Raw genomic sequence first — 17,926 nt, forward strand, 5'->3', positions numbered from 1 at the left:
GGGGCATGTTCGTCTGCCCCCTGTGTTATTTATTTATTTATAGCAAGGCAATAGATTACAAATTAATACATTTATATAATAAATACATATTATATTATATATTATAAATATAAAGGTTAAAAATCTAAATTGTTAGTACACTTTGAAGCCGGCGTTCTACCACATCTCGGATAATTCATACTAAAACGCCACGATTCGTGCTTGTCACAACTACAGAAACAATAACGTCTGTACATGTGACAATGTGTGCGTATGTAGTTACTATTAGCGCGGGAAAATAGAGTTTGGGCGCTGACGCGTCTTTGGGAGGGTGTGAGGTCGGTTCGCAGCGGGCCGCAGTCAGTGTCCATACTGTACTTTAGAGTACTATTATTTATACTGTGGTTCTACCTTTAGTTGGCCACAGCAGAATATCAGTGTTTTGCTCTTTTAAGGGCAAAGCAATAAACTGAGCTGTGACCATTTTGTGTTACTATGGCACACGCATGAAGGAATGGTAACAAAGGAGATTGTTAGATTTATATATTTTGTTTTTGTTTTTTTTTTTTTATTTGTGCTTTTTTTATTTTTATTCTTTTGTCTCTTTTGCTGTGTATTACGTGTATGTTTTTTTTTTTATTGTAATTTGTGTGCTGTAAGTAATGTAAATAAATTATCTATCTATCTCTCTATGTATCTAGTACTATTCTTACCTACACTGTACACTGTGGTTCTACTTTGTGTTTTTTTTTATGGATGATAATGGAGTGGTAACCCCACCTGCGCTATCGGTATACACTGGCGGGGCACCAGTGGAGGATGATAGGTGAGGATGAAAAGGCAGGTCAGTTAGCCCATCTTTACGAATTCAAAGATAAATTAGTCACGATGATTTCCAGGGGGAACCGCGTGGAGGTCGAACTGATAAGGTGAATTGCTAGCAATAGGTCAGATAGTCCCCATTATTAACAATCCATTCCTCCCTCTACTTTGTGGTTTTTTTTTAATGGGTGATAATGGAATGGTTACCCCGCCTGTGCTTTCGGTATACACTAGCGTGGTATGGAGTGATGTATGATAAATGAGGATGAAGTAGGTCAGTTAGCCCATCGTGACGAATTCAAGAAGAATTGTTCACGATGGTTTCCAGGGGGAACCACGTGGAGGTCGACCTAATAGGGCATATTGCTAGCAATGGGGCTGTCAAACTCCATTGCTAACAATCCCTTTTCCCCCTTCTACTTTGTGGTTCTATTAACGAAATTAAACGTTTTTAAAAATTATTTCTTCTACTGTCACTTTCTATTGTGTTTTAAAATTCACATGGAATGGATAGGGACGGAAGATAATGCAAATCATATTATTTCTTAGTTTAAGTTTTTCTTAATGGCAGCACTTATGACAGCCTTTTCTAAAGTGGGCGGTAACGCCCCTTTGTGGGCGCTGCAGGCCTAAAGCGGGGCGATAAGAGGCCCAGAAAAAAATTGGGGCCTTATGTAGAGGCTTGAGGGGTGATTTGTTGATCTTGAAGTAATTGTGGTTTTTAAGTAGGTGAAAAAATGGGGGCGCTAAAAAATAATTTATTCTCAAAGTGGGCATTAGGCAAAATAAGTTTGGGAACCCCTTATTTATGGTCTATAAAAAAGAAAAATATTGTATCTAAGTATTAAGTATATGTTTATTTTACTGCTCTTTCCATGTATTAAATAAAAAATGATTTTTTTATGTATTTTATTAATTACATACACTGAACATTTTCATTAAAGAAGCATGTGTCAAAAAACAATAATACATTTTCAGTCTCCATTACTAATACAACGCTCTTTAGCTGTTCATTCTCTATATGAAACCCAATTTCTTAAATCGTTTTTTGAATTTTTCATTCACATTTTTGTTCTAATATATTTTATAACATGGGCACATTCTTCACGCACCCTGTATACAAAGGCAATCCTCCAAACATAATTAAATCAGTTACAAAATTGTTCACATAATAATGTCTGACAGAATAATTAGTAAATCAAGTACTTAGTATTTAACTTGTATGTGTTGAACCGAGGCGTCTGGCAAGTGTCAGAACAATGTTATGCACCATGCCGCGGTGTGCGGCCTCGGTTAATCAACGTATATGTTGCAGTTAAAACTGTTAACCAGTCAAAAGTACTATTGACTAGCAAAACCAAAAGTACTTTTAACTGAACAGGTTGGTCAAAAAGTGGTTTTGACTGAAAATTATTGGTTACTAGCGACCCGCCCCGGTTTCGCACGGGTACACATTACACCACATCACATTAGAAACCTTTAAAATTATCAGTGTTTCTCTACTATATTATGCATGCATTATACATATAAACCGTCCTCTAATATCACTATCTATTAAAAAAACCCGCTTCAAAATCCGTTGCATAGTTTTAAAGATTTAAGCATACATAGGGACAGATAGACAGCGACAGTGACTTTGTTTTATACTATGTAGTGATTCGTACTTTTGACTGCAAATTTGCAGTTAAAAGTACTTTTAACTGACGCTCTTCGTTAAAAGTAGTTTTAACTGCAATAAAGCACCAGTCAAAAGCACTATTAATTGATTAGATGCAAAAAAAAAGATATTTATTTTAATGTGAAATCGTTTATTACGAAAAATTTGGCATTACAACCAAAACATACATTTTTTTTATTCGTGGGGAAATGCATCATGCAGACCCAAACGCCCCGGGGGAGGCGTATGGGTACTGCCGGACTCCTACCGGCTAAAACCACTACGGCATCCCTCGCCGCGCCATAGTGTTGGGGACCCGGGTTCCCTTTCGTAGTCTACCGAGTCCCAACGGCGTTGGCCCGCACCGGCTTGCGGGCCCCGACTCAAATATGGAGCAGGCGCCTGATGTTAAGCGCCCACCCACTTCACAACCAAAACATACTAACCTAACCTAATCTAAGTAAATTAGGTTTTTTTTAATGGATGATAACCCCGCTATCGGTATATACCGGCGGGGCACCAGTGAAGGATGATAGGTGAGTATGAAGCAGGTCAGTTGGCCCATCGTGACGAATTCAACAATAATTGTTCACAATGGTTTCCAGGGGGAACCACGTGGAGGTCGACCTAATAGGGCATATTGCTAGAGTAAATTAGGTTAAATTAGATTAGGACTTTTTAAGAGTTTTGACTGATACAAGCAGTCAATACCACTTTCGACAGAATCAGTTAGAAGTACTTTTAACCAGCTCCATTGGGCCAAGTATTTTTAACTGTTATTTGAGTCAAAAGTATTATTGACTAAAGCATACGATCAAAAGTGCTTTTGACTGATTTTGCTAGTCAATAGTGCTTTTGACTGGTTAAGAGTTTTGACTGCAACATATACAAAATACACACTCAAAATTATACTTATGAAGTGTTACATGATTCTTTACTTCCACCTGAAATGTTTGTATTAATAAAATTAAAAACAAGCTTCTAAATTCGATCTTGTGATGGCCTTCCATTGTGATTAGGTCCTAATAATGTAGGGAGGGGGGAAAGGGATTGTTAATAATGCCGAATATTAGTCGCATTGCTAGAAATATTCCCAAGTATTGGTTTCTGGAAATTCCCTTTGAAACCAAATCCGTACTGGTGAAGTTGCATGAAACGTTGGTTCTTCAAAAGGGGTGTAAAGAGGTTTCTTCAGGATCGGCAACGCGCGCGTAATACCTCTGGTATTGCAGGTGTTCATAGGCTACTGTAACCGCTTACCATCAGGTGGGCCGTATGCTTGTTTGCCACTTCAGTGCTATAAAGAAAACGGCTAGCTTTCAGCTTCATTTCGTAACTGTAAAATTCTAAAACTGTCTAAGTTATCAAGTCCCTTGATGATAAGTATGTTAAAATAATACCCTTGTCTGTCGGCTGTTATCACGGGGGATTTACAGGCCATGTTTGTTTTTGATATTACGAAATGTTTTCTGTTATCTACAATTTATTTTTACCTTTCAATATAACCGGTTACCACCAGTTTTTAGCTGCGGCTGCGACTTCATTCGCAGATGTAAAGGATAGATAAGGATAAAGATGTATTATATCCGAAAAATAGGTAATATCTAGCAATATCTATATATTGTAGTTATAATATCTATGCATATATTGGCCTAATAATAGATATATATCTGTTATCCAATATATAGTACCGAAAAGAACCCGCTCGTAATGAATATAGATATCCGACTAATGCGGGCGATATCGCAATGGGTGCATCGCAAATGCAAAACCATACAACTTTATTTTTGTATGGTTTTGCTTTTGCGATTTCTTATTTATTTCCAGTTACACTTAAAATATGCTCTATGGGGTTTTTTAATGGGTGATAATGGAATGGTAACCCCATCCACGCTATCGGTATACACTGGCGGAGCACCAATGAAGGATCATAGGTGAGGATGAAGCAGGTCAGTTAGCCCATTGTGACGAGTTCGACAAGAATTGTTTACGATGGTTTCCAGGGGGAACCACGTGGAGGTCGACCTAATAGGGCATATAGCTAGCAATGGGGCTGACAAACTCCATTGCTAACAATCTCTTTCCTCTTACTCTATGGGGTTATGCTCGGAGTCTCTTTGTGTGATAGAATCCGGAACGGGGATATCTGAAAAAGAACCAAAATAACCGACATAGCCCGAAGGATAAGCAAGCTGAAATGGCAATGGACTGGTCACATAGCTTAAAGAAACGACAACCTATGGGAAAGAAAGGTTTTTGATTGGCGACCGTGTATGGCAAACGTAGTGTAGGACGACTCCCCACTAGATGGAGTGATAACGTGAAATGCATTGCAAGGAGTCAGTGGATGCAGGCTCAGGACCGTTCTTTATGGCAGTCTATTGGGAAGGCTTATGTCCAGCAGTGGACGGATAATGGCTGAAATGATGATGATAATAGTTAAAATAGCGATCACCTCTATTTCAGTCAACATACTCCCAAATGTCAAGCCTATTTTTCTACTTATCATAATGATAGAGCAGCTATTTATTGAACCAAACCGTCTTCGATACTGATCCTGACGATACTGAAGATCAACCTATAAAGTTTTTTTGAAACATACAACTTTTTCTGTAGAATGGTTTGTTTTTATTGTGTTGGGTAAAGTTGCCAAATTTCGCTTTTTTAGATCATTTCAAAATAAATGGAAGTTTTCGCTATTTCCTTTCTTATTCGAATTATAAATCAACTTTTTAATATTTAATTATATATAAAAGATAACAAAAAACTGAGATGTAATAATCGAAAAAAAAAAAACAAAATATGTTGAACCACTTGAGCATAAAGCAAAAAATAGATATCATTTTTCATACGTTTAACTGTTATTACTGGGAGGGGTCCTGTGTTGATCACGTGACGGTTGCCAAGCAAGCGCACGCGCATCCTATTGAAACAATTTAAATCGTTAATAGTAAACTACTGATCAATGTAAAGATAGAGATAATAGTCTCTCATAGTCGTGGTGAAATATAGAATTGTAAACTATGTTAAATAAATACATCTTGAACTACATAATGTGTTTTCTAGTTTGTAAATCATGTTGTTGTGGAAGGATCCGACGCTTGCGCAGTTATCAGGCGTATGATAAAAACCAAGATTTTTGTTTATTTAATGTCACTATTACCTGTAAAATAATAACCTGTGTTCATTAAATTTAATAAGAGGATAACGTCTTCATAATCCTAAAGAATATTATGCCTTCCTCTGTCCTCCGAGAGAAGGAAAAAAGTAGGTACATTGCGTCACTCGCATCGTTTTCAGTAATTTACCTGTTACACCTGATAGCTGCGCAGGCGCCGGATCCTTCCACCACGATACGGCCATATTATCAAACTCGTCAGAGTAGTCAGTGTTACTCGAAACGCCGGCGCGTGCGGACATTGCGACCTCGCTCACAAATTACATCACACGTGTTTTTGTGAGTAAATAATCGGAGTATACCAATTCGTGTCAATTAACTGGAACTGTGTTGTGTGTGAGTGTCTGTCACATTGGATTGTTGGAGCAACTTGTTTCCAAATTAGTTCCAGCACAGTTCGGTATGCCGAGTCGGTTTTGTTTATTTTGATGACGCCAGAAAATTACGACGAAATCTTAGTAATGTTTTGGTTTCAGTCTATGATTAATTTGTGTGAGATGCTTGTGTTAAAGTCTGTAATCATTTTGTAATTGAAATCTCCTAAGATATTAATACTGTCATAACAATTGTCATTGGATCGTTACGCGTTTGTAACTTCAATAGTTTTAATATTATCAATGGGCAAAGTGCTCGTCGAGAAGTGACTTTTATTAATTTAATGTACACATCAGTTATCGCTCTTATTACTGTGGCATTAAATGTCTTTTCTCATTGTATTTGTGATCTACCCAATACTATTTATTAGTTCATACAACACTGAATTGATGGCATCGAGATATAAACAATAAGAAATCAAAGAACATTATCCTTAATCAATTGAACGAGTGAGGTCGAATAAGAGAAAAATTATTTGCGACCTACTCTGTTAACATATCAATAACGGAATTCAATATTGATTATCGTAAAGAAAATGTTTTAAGAATTATAATTGTATGTACTCGTAATGTTGAAACAGAAAATCGATTTGTTCCAGTTGTTTAGTTTGCTTTGACACAACCTATTATCGCATATAATAATTTCTCATTTTATTAAAGATTGATCGAGATAACAGTAAACTGTATTGTTCATGTTTTATTTCTTCTAATACAAAGTTTCAATCAACACATACGGTTACATTAAATCGATATCAAAGTGAAATTAACTTTAACAGTGAATTTTAAAAGACTTGCAGATATATTTATGAGGTAACAAACAAAAATAAATACAAACGAATTAAAAGCTTTCTACTTTTTTAAGTCAGCTGTAAATGATATTGACGTTATTAAAGAAGCTACTAAGACTGATATTAGGTTAAATTAAAGTAATCGATTAAGGATCCCAATTGTTTTTATCTTTAAAGTTTCTTTTGGTTTTAACTTTAAAGTTTGAACTTTATTGGATTCGTAATTAGATTCTTTCAAGTACATAATGAGAAATTGCCAGCATTTGTTTATATCTAATTGAAAAATTTGTATTCTAAATTGATCTGATTACAAATTTGCATCTCAAAATGCACAATTTATTAATTCTATTTTGTATCTACTTCACTTAACTCGTAATATGCATAGCCATTTTTTTTTTTATGTATAAAATCTGGTTAGTTGGTATTTCTATGTTTTTATATTGCTTTTTTATTATCATTATTAAAATCTAACTTTTTATCAGCATGATGCTTGACATTCTGATTTACATCTCTATCATATTTTGGTCAATTGTTTCCTTTGCCATAACCATATTTGTATCATATTTAAAAAAAAAAAGTTAAACTTTTCGCATTCCTGCGTCCTTCGTTTAACCAAGTTAACAAGCTAAATTAGTTATTTAATAACGCTCCGACACTGTTCGTGTCGTTGTACAAAACTCACGCGCAACATAGACGTTAAACAATTTGATGAACACTAGCGTGAATTATACGGAATGCTATGTCGCGTAGGTACCTACTTCAAGTTCATTACATCTGTTATAGGTTAATTATTATTAAGGAAAATATTTTCTAAATTCTCCAACTTTACTTTGAAATCTTTGAAGATAGGTTGTAAGCGTTTGAAGAAGTTATACATTCTTTAATCCAACTCAATAATAATAATATTAGATATAATGACAAAACTGTTAGTGATTTATAGAGAAATGAAAAGATCTCTGCATCTACAAATGCATACGTTTATATTTTCATTGATATTAAAGACAATTAGGGCAATGAAATAGAAACTGATGCTGTAAATGGAACTACAGAAGATACTTCAAGTACTATATGTTTTATAGCAAAAGAATATGATCATATGTTATTATTTACGGATACATAATACAAGCGCCAGTTCTCCACAAAATTAGATTTTGTTTTGCAAATTAAACGTTCTGTTAAACTTTGATTAATTGTGAAGGAAATAAATAATTACATATTATTAGGTATATCATTTATCCATTAATTAAATACGAACTAAACAAATACGTATTTCAATCAAGTGTATTAAATGTAAACAGTATTTTAATTAAACCGGTTAAATTGTTTAAAATATTAGAGATATTAGATTTATTATATTAGATAAGAGAATTAAGATAAATTCGAAAATAACATATGTCCATCTTACCACAGTGTAAAGAACTTTTTTCATGTAATACGTATGAAGACTTCTTACATTGTTCCTAGACCTTTAGTTCCAACTCCAAAACTTCCAAAACTCTATATTATGACGATGCGATAAATTACAAACTATATGGCTATGGCTCGGTTATCTACAGTATTATTGAAATTTCTATTAGGAGTTTTTGTTATTAATAAATACTTTTAATGGATCTGCGACAAACTGAATTTGAAGTATTGAAAAATTTAAATCCTGCGAAATCTATTAAACCTAAATTAATAAACGTAAGATTGCAAGTTTATTACAATGACAAATTACATAGTGTGGATGCGTATTATCTCAGTGCTCAGGAATAGCTGTGTATAAGGTATATCATAGTATGTTATGTCTACAGCGCGTTTCATGTCTGTAAGTGACGTTTACCTACTATTCTCAATTAGGAAGCCTCCATCCCGTTTGCCAATATAAGCTGCATCAAAAAGAGAGCAGTAGATTAATTAATTAGTTATTTATTATTTCACGATATAAAACCACATTACCTCTTAATAACCAATCACGAAATTTGAAATTATGTAGCTGGCAAAAGAGATAGATAAATAGATACTCTTTATTGTTTCCTTCAAAATATTACAATAGTAAACTTATTAGAGAGACAAACAATTACAAGAAATGATCACACTGAGAAAACAATGGGCGACCTTATCGCTAAAAGCGGTCTCTTCCAGGCTACTTGATGAAAATTATGTTTTTAAAGGCATATGGAGATGTATTCCATGCAGTAATATAAATATATATCCCTATATATATATATATATATATATATATATATATATATATATATATATATATATATATATATATATATATATATATATATATATATATATATATATATCCCAATAAGATAAAAAAATTGGAAATTTTTACGACAAAAAAGGATTACTGCGTAGTTAAACCTTGCAAGAAATAGCTTGTATAATATGATAATGAGAACTGATTTCTTTTTAAAATCAAATGAGTCAGCATTGATACCTTTTTAGGGTATAGGTTAATCTGTTGCAGCACTACTACACCAAAATTTATATTAATTTAGACAAGCGACCTAGATTGTAAATATGGCTACTTAACAAGCCTTTATATCTCATTATAGATATTCAATTTCAAATAATCTTTATTCGAATAGACATTGTTTACAAGCTCTTTTAAGTCGTAATATTTTTGCATTGTTTTTATATGTAGTTATCTGCAAAAAGTACTCGCAGGAAACTTAATAATTACCTCTTTTGAAGCTTTAATAACATTATGTGTATTTATTTAAATATACTATGTCTAAAATTACATGGTAATTAGAAAGTCCATGCATGATCTACTTTACTAGCACCATGCACATTTGTTTTCATGTCTCGAGAATTTGTAAAATCTTTGTTTTCATCCATGACTTCATCCTCGTGGCTGGGATAAAAATTGGGCTTGTCATATCTCAAACAGTACATTAACTCCTTTCCTGGTGATTGGTCGAGTCGTTAATATACAAGAGCAGATGAAGTAATAGGAAACGAACTCACTTTTACATTTTTGATACTGTTAAGGGAATGGGTGACGTAATTTTGAAAAGATATTTTTAGAAAGAGAAATTTTTAATTTTATTACCTAAAAAGAACACATTTGAGATAAAATTCCAATGTGTGAAAGATTTTAACGGAAACGTTCCAGATTTTGTTGTGGTTACAATTCAGTATGTTATTTCCTTTTAGGATAATTTTCTCGTTAATTTATTTAACTAATTCCACGTGAACGAATCAGCAAACATATAGTTTATAAATATTAATCAAGCATTTAATCAACAAACCGGCACCGGTAAAAATGACGTCAGGGATACTGAGAAAATTGCATCCGAACAAGGATAAGCTTAGATTGCAAGAACCATTTATTTTATTGTGTTTAAACAATTCAGAGCATTTGTACATTGCAAATATTTTTATAACAGTCCACAAAAACTTGTTTCCATTGCTTGCAAAAGCTTTGACCTCTTCGTTCTGCAAGTTTTATTGATTAATGATTAAAAAAAACCTGTACTGACGTATTAGCATAGCGTAATGATAAGTGACCTCAACAGTAACCTTAACCTAAGCAAGTGAACTGTTGATCTAAATTTGATCAGATCGGCATCGGTGCAGTCAAGTGTATTATTAGCTTTACTTTATATCTTATTGACTGTATAATAAGGTTCAAGTTTATGTTTTGCTTTATTAAAAGATTACTAAACAACAGCAGATTCTCTTTGAAAATTTATTCATTATTTTTATATATATGTATATTTTTATGGAGTTCCCCAAGGATTTATTTTAGGTCACATTTAATTAAATGTTTTTATTGCCAATTGTCAATCAAAAGTTTCTCAATTAATTTGTAATAAATAAATATGTAAATTAAGGTTTTAAATTTAAAGACTAATCTATCCTAGGTTATGTTAATTGGTAATTACGGTTTCTTATCAGTTAAACCTAAGAATGACACCGTTTCGGTTTTCCATTATAACATATTAAATAATGTGTAGTTTTTGTAATTACCGCGTAAAAACCAAAATGCTAAGGTCATGAATGTATCTTGAAACGAAACTTTATTTACAAATCACCATTAACAAATTTTAATGACGTTGCATTTTGAGCATGTCATTAGCAAGACACTGTTCCGTTTAATAACTTTTTTTTATGACTTTGCTGGTACAATTCGTTGCATATGATTATTTAATAACTAATTGGTGTATCAAAAAGTAATTCTTTTTAAATAACAATTTCTCATTATACTCGTATAATGTTTTAGATAATTTAAACGTATTCCTGTGTTTATGATAGAATCACGTGCATATTTGCTGTTTACAGTTAAACAAGAAACTTTAAAGTGTTGAATCCTCTTAATTAATTCTCTTTCCTATCATTAAATCTTTTATTGTTAATTATTTCAAAGGATTTTTTAATTTGTTCCATTAATTCTCTATCTAGACTTAACAGTCACTGCAGCCTATGGACGCCTGCAACACTAAGGATGACAGGTGCGCGTTGCCAACCCTGAAGAAACCCATTTTTTAATGATCTAGCGAAAACCTAATTAATTATTATTAATATTAATGATACGAATCGTAATTCTGATGATTTTGACTTAAATGGTCTATCAATAGGCTAATCGCTGCGATCATTATTGGATTTTAATATCAAATTTCATTTTGTGACGTGGACATTGAAAAGGTTTTTCCAAAACTTCCACAGCAATGGTAGATCGACGATTACGCGCGAAACCGCGATAAACAATTAGTTGTGTAATATATATAAACAAACATTAAATATACTCGTAATCATCAATTACATCATTCTGTTTCAATTAATTTCCTCTTACTTAAAGCTTATAGGCCAAGGTGACATAATCCTGCGAAGAAAGGACCTTACAATGACCATCATTGCAGCCTCCGGCCATAGCGATAACTTCAACCTTGCCTATGTGGGGTAATAGCGATACTTTGCACCGCCTCTAGGGTTGTCAGCTATTACAAATTTATTGTTTAATCATAGATAATTAATTTGTGCCATTAACTTGTTATCTAATATTGTAAAGTAATAATGATATTTTGCATTGCATTTAAGGTTGTCAACGATTAGCAATTTATTATTTAAACGTATGAACAGACTTGACATTTGAGTTTTACTGTCCGAAGAAATTATAATATTCTTATTATACTGTTTTAATTTATAATATGTAGGAGTGAAAGTATTTATCATATAATATTTTGGGGTAAATTTGTGACAATGAATAACAAAGAATGACGTGCCATAGTAAGTGGTTTACATGAATGTTATTTACTGTTGTTTTTCAATTTACGGGTTCCGTAACTGTCATTTCACTGCGGACCCATAAAAAATAACAGCTGCGGATCAGTGCGGCGAGATAATTAAGCCCGGACCCGTTCTAACATGTGACGGCTATTGACATTGATAACTAGTACCAGATTACCAGATGATTATGAATTGCAATACGACGTGTTTTCGTCTGTTTGTACATCGGCCAGTGGGAAATACGTAAACTGTTCTATAGAAGAATAAGACTAAATATGCCTTGATTTTTTTGTAACCCCAGATGCGTAGGCAGAGGTAACTTAGTGCCAAAATGTCATAACTTTTTATTAAAATAAAAATTTCGATATAGCCCAGATATTTATTATTGTATTATAAATTAATAAAAATTTAATAGTAGTATATTAAAAAATATCTGCTATTATACTAAAAACAAAATTAATCCTAATAATACAATAAATATAAAATTTAGAATAGTTGTTACTGAATCATTACTTAATGTATTTATATAAAATAATAAAAGAAGTTTGGAAATCTATCTATGTACTAAACATAGATAGACTTCAAACTTCTTTACTTGTCCAATGGTAGAGAACACCTTTAGGAGTTATATTCGCCATATGTCGTTCATTAGGCGATCTCAGTTATACATATTCATAAAAGTTAATAAATAAATATTTTGCCGTGTGGTCCCGACTTACAAAGAGCCACCCTTTCGTTTCCCGTGGGTGCTACTAAGAGAATTTAATGGTCGAGGGATAGGTAGCAGCATCCTTAAAACATCATTAAAGCCTAACTGCGGTTGCCATCCCTCCTGTCAAGCGTAGCGTTTTTTTTTTTTGATGGGTGAGAATGGTATGGTAACCCCGCCTGCGCTAACGAGATACGCTGGCGGAGCACTAGTGAAGAGTGATAGATGAGAATGAAAACAGGTCAGTTAGCCCATCATGATGAATTCATCAGGAATTAACCATGATAGTTTTCAGGGAGAACCGCGAGGAGGTCGACCTGGTTGGGTATATTGCTAGCAATTGGGTTCTCATTACTAACAATCCCTTTCCCCCTGTCCAGCGTAGTATTTACTGTAAAAACTCCCCTTATAGCAAAGTGTGATATAATAAAAATATAAGATACCTTATATGTACATATCCATTCGGGCAAAGCTACGAGATTCAGTTACTATTCATAATATATTTAACACTAGTAGGTATATAGACAAGAGACAATTTTATATAATGTAATAAATAATTATACAGTAGAGTAAATGTTATGTTTTGACTGGGGAATCACAATGGAAGTGATTCATAATGCCGCCACTTATCACTCGGAACGACACGTTTTCGTACGAATTCCATTTTATGACTCGTCGTCATTATTATTATTAATATTGTTAGTATTATATGGTTTATTTAATTAATAAGTCAATAAAATATTCATTATTTCAGCCGTTAACTGTTTACTGCTAGTCTTTACCATACGGAGAGATTTTACAATAGTTGCCACGCTTAACAAGTGGGTTGGCAGCAACAGTTAGTTAGGCTGTGATTAGAGACGTTTTAAAAGAGACACTGCTGCCCATTTCTCTACTATTAAGTACCATTAGTCGCCTCTTACGACACCCACAGGGAAGAAAGGGTGGCTTATTCTATGCCGGGACCACGCGGTCAATAAAATATATAAGTGCTAGTAAGTGATTCGGTAAAGGAGATCCGACGCAAAGGGACGGGAGTAACAATTACATTTTTTTTTATATTATGGTTACCCCATCTAAGTAACCAGCTTTCTGTGATAAGTTAGGATGAAGTCAAGTAAACTAGACTGTTGTGAATCACAATGGTTTCCAGGTGGATAGATTTGACAGGATATATTACTAACAATGGGGACTCTAATCGCCTGAAACATTGTTTTTTAATGACATTATTAAGTACGGAATAATCGAATACATAGTCTAACTTATGAAATATAATATAAAATATTGTAAATAATTCTGTATGTAATCATCGTATCTTCCTACCCTTATCCCAATTATTATTTGGGGTCGGCGTAATATGTTTCTTATCCATTTTTTTTTTGGGTGAAAATGGCATGAAAACCCCGCCTGCTCTATCGGTATACACTGGCGGGGTACCAGTGAGAGGTGATAGGTGAGGATGAAAAGACAGGTCAGTTAGCCCATCGTGATGAATTCAACGATAAATTAGTCTCGATAGTTTCCGGGGGGAACCGCGTGGAGGTCGACCTGATAAGGTATATTGATAGCAATGGGGACTAACCTCTCCATTGCTATCAATATACTAACAATCCCTTCCCCCCTGTTATCCATATTACAAAAAGATTTGGCTTATAGTTTTACGACCGGCCGCCTGCCTGACGTCAACCCTCTTAGGTAAATAATTCGATATGTTATAAACGTAAAGCTGTCTCTAGTGTCTTGTAGTTTAATCATCTGTAAACTGCAGTTAATAATGAATAAATAAATAAATAATCTGTACATCTTCTACCGAATTTATGATGCGGAGTGTTCTGAGGAATTGTTCGGTGTGATACCTGCTGTTGATTTTCACCATTGTACAACCCGCCATAAACTAAAGTTTCATCCCAATCATTTGGACGAGTGGCGGTCTTTCACCGTGCGTTTTTCAAGGCACTTTCTTTCACGCACAACCATTCTTTGGAATTAACTTCCAGCAGCAGTATTTCCGAACCGATACGACAACATAATCTTCAAGAAAAGAGTATATTCCTTTTTAAAAGGCCGGCAGCACACCTGCAATGCCGCTGGTGCTGTGCGCGCGCGGCGCGCGGCGGTAGTCACTTACCATCAGGTGTGCCGCATGCTCGTTTGCCTCTTGTGTTTTAAAAAAAATACACTTATGATTGTTGTACGGATTTTCTAATTTGTAATATGCGGGTTTTCCTCGCAAAACGTGATAATATGTCATGCAAACAAAACTCATTTACAGACGAAAATGTTATTTAGCTATGCCCATACGAACTGTGTTAATTAACATATTACTTCATGACAATTCACCACGCTAACTGGTCATTCATAAAAACGTCATGTGTCTCACATAAACGGTTTTTGCTATTGAAATATTTCGTCTCTTTCTATCGAGTTTAATTCTTAGTTAAAAGAAGTGGCACAGTACTAAGTTTTAAAAGTACGCCTTTAAAAAGTTGACTTAATTATAAATAACATTTATATTTATTTATTCTTTATTGATCACATTACACAAAAAAAATGTCTGGTACAAAAGGCGGACTTAATATTATACATATAGCATTCTCTCCCAGTCAACCTTTGGTAAAACAAATATATATATATATATACTAGTTTTTAGAATAATATTTTTTGGTAAAGCATTTATCTGTATTTTTTTTTAATGGATAATAATGGAATGGTGTTCCCGCTTGCGCTAATGGTATACGCTGGCGGGGCACCAGTGAGGGATGATTTGCGAGGATGAAAAGGCAGGTCATTTAGTATATTGTGATAAATTGGCTTGGAATTAAGGACAGTGCTTTCCAGAGGCTACTGCGTAAAGCGTAGAGTATATTACTAGCAATTAATTCCAGGCCAATTCATCACGATGTACTAACTGAGTTGTCTTTTCATCCTCACCAATCATCCCTCACTCGTGTCCCGCCAGCGTATACTTAATAGTACAGACGTGGAGGAAAAGGATTGTTAGTAATGGAGACTGAGAATCCTATTGCTAGCAATATACCCAACCAGGTTGACCTCCTCGCGGTTCTTCCTAGAAATTATCATGATTAATTCTTGATGAATTCATCATTTATTTATTTATTTATTTAAGGAACACCAACAGCATATTGCATTATAACATATAGGTATAACAACATTAAATACAATACAATATTAATGCACATGCCTATTATAGGTATTCACAGCATTCACTTTAACGTAATTATACAGTGTAAGAAATTTAAGTAAATAACAGAAATAAACATGTAATCTAAGTTGTGAGCAAAATCAGAAAATAAGATTATGAGTAAATTAAATTAAAAAAAATATTAAAAAAATATATATATTATGACAATTAGAGTTAATGTTCATAAGATTGTTGTACAAATAGTATTGTATCATGATAGGCTAACTGGCCTGTTATCATTCTCATCGATCACCCTTCACTGGTGCTCCGCCAGCGTATCCTGTTAGCGCAGGCGGGGTTACCATACCATTTTCACCTATCAAAAAAAAAAATAGTGCAGGCGAGGATTCTTGTTTTCATTTAATTATCACCTATGAAAAAAATATATTTATTCTCTTCAAAACAGAACCACGGAAATGACAAATTGCATTCAATACCGAATTACACTTTTTAAATTTTATTACTGCATACTAAAGGCACGTCGGATTTTGTAATTCTGCCCGGTGACATTGTATGTTGCCCGAGCAATTTTGATAAGTCCAAATTAGAATCACATCCCATGAATGCGTGTGCTCCGGTCCAAAACTAATAACACACAGTGTGGACAATAATAGCCAATGACAGGTATTTAATATCAGTGAAATACAGCGAATGTAGGTCACTGAAGTATGGATCTTTTTTTTTATACAACTTAGAATGGCAAACAAGCTGACGGCCTACCTGATGGAAAGTGGTAACCGTTGCCTATACACATGAGCAGTACCATGGATATAGCAGAGTATACTGTTTCGCCCATGATACCCCCCATGCGTTGCCATTCCTGAGTACTCAGGTGTTATTCTTCTGTACCCAGTAAATTTATGCCATATCCCACCCTTCATATCGAAACACAGCCATGCAATCACAACTGCTTCACGGTTGAAATATGAATGGGACAGAGGTACCCAAGCAATCGACTTTTGTACAAAGTCTCCTTCTGGATCTATTATGGATATATTAAACGCGAGGAAAGTATGTATTATGTTAGTAGCAATTACTCATTTAATATGATACTATGTGCAAGATTTTCTATAGAGACCATGGCAGTGAATTTACAGGGTACAGAGGAATAACACCTGAGTCCTCAGGAATAGCAACGCACGGGGGGTACCATGGGCGAAAGAGTATACTCTGTTATGTCCATGCTATTGCTGATGTCTATAGGCGACGGTTACCACTTTTCATCAGGTGGGTCGTCAGTTTGTTTGCCATTCTAAGTTGTATAAAAAAAATACTATCTCTTTGTCATTTACCACTGATATTTCGTCATCTCTACTGATGGATCCATGAACTGTAACTAATTGATATTGACCTAGCTGTTTGGTATTGACATATACAATGATAAAAAAAAAGTAAGTCAAGATAGAAAATGTTTGTTGAATTGATTCATTCGTCGTCATTAACTGGCGTAATAGCCCATTAACATTCCACTGTTGGGCACGAGTCTTTCCCCATAAGAGAATCATATTAGCCCACTATTCCACGGTGGTTAGTAGATTTTTATTTTATTTTTTTATTTTATTATTTTTATCATGTATATGCCGTTTTAATTATTTAAAAAAGTATTACTTGGGGCAATAAGAAGAAAGAGTCGTTCAAGACATTTGTTGCTATTATCATCGTCATATCATACATAGGACTGATAATACTGCTGCTTAGCCCTCACCCATAAGGGGATTTGGCCAGTAGTTGCCACGCTTGGCAGATGGGTTGGCAACCGCAGTTAGGCTTTGGTGATGTTTTAAGAGGGACGCCGCTGCTCATCCCTCGACCATTAAGTTCTTTTAATCGCCTCTTATGACACTTCTCTCATAAAACTATTTTGGCCATTAAAATATTTTGTCTCTTTCTTTTGTGCTAACTTCTCAATTTGAAATACAGCATCAAAACACTCTAATAGTTAAAATTTAATGAGGTCAAAACTTAAAATATTTAATGCAAACTATTTCAAA

At 34.1% G+C, this 17,926-nt stretch overlaps 1 protein-coding gene across 6 annotated transcripts in view; it reads left to right on the top strand.

The window, feature by feature from the left end:
- Positions 1 to 17,926, top strand: part of LOC113512264 (transcription factor EB) — a 153,786-nt gene that overhangs the window by 36,139 nt on the left and 99,721 nt on the right. Inside the window, exon 1 of one of the 6 annotated variants that reach the window (XM_052897098.1) lies at positions 5,782 to 5,915. The exons of 1 other annotated variant lie outside the window; for it this stretch is intronic. The gene's annotated coding sequence lies outside the window, so the exon portion shown is untranslated. Of the gene's footprint in view, positions 1 to 5,781; positions 6,095 to 17,926 lie in introns of those variants that run through there. 4 more of the 6 variants (XM_052897092.1, XM_052897093.1, XM_052897090.1 and 1 more) reach the window with 4 other exon arrangements.

This window comes from Galleria mellonella, unplaced genomic scaffold (assembly GCF_026898425.1).
Source record: "Galleria mellonella isolate WM207_F2 unplaced genomic scaffold, CSIRO_AGI_GalMel_v1 utg352, whole genome shotgun sequence".
Taxonomy (NCBI): Eukaryota; Metazoa; Arthropoda; class Insecta; order Lepidoptera; family Pyralidae; genus Galleria; species Galleria mellonella.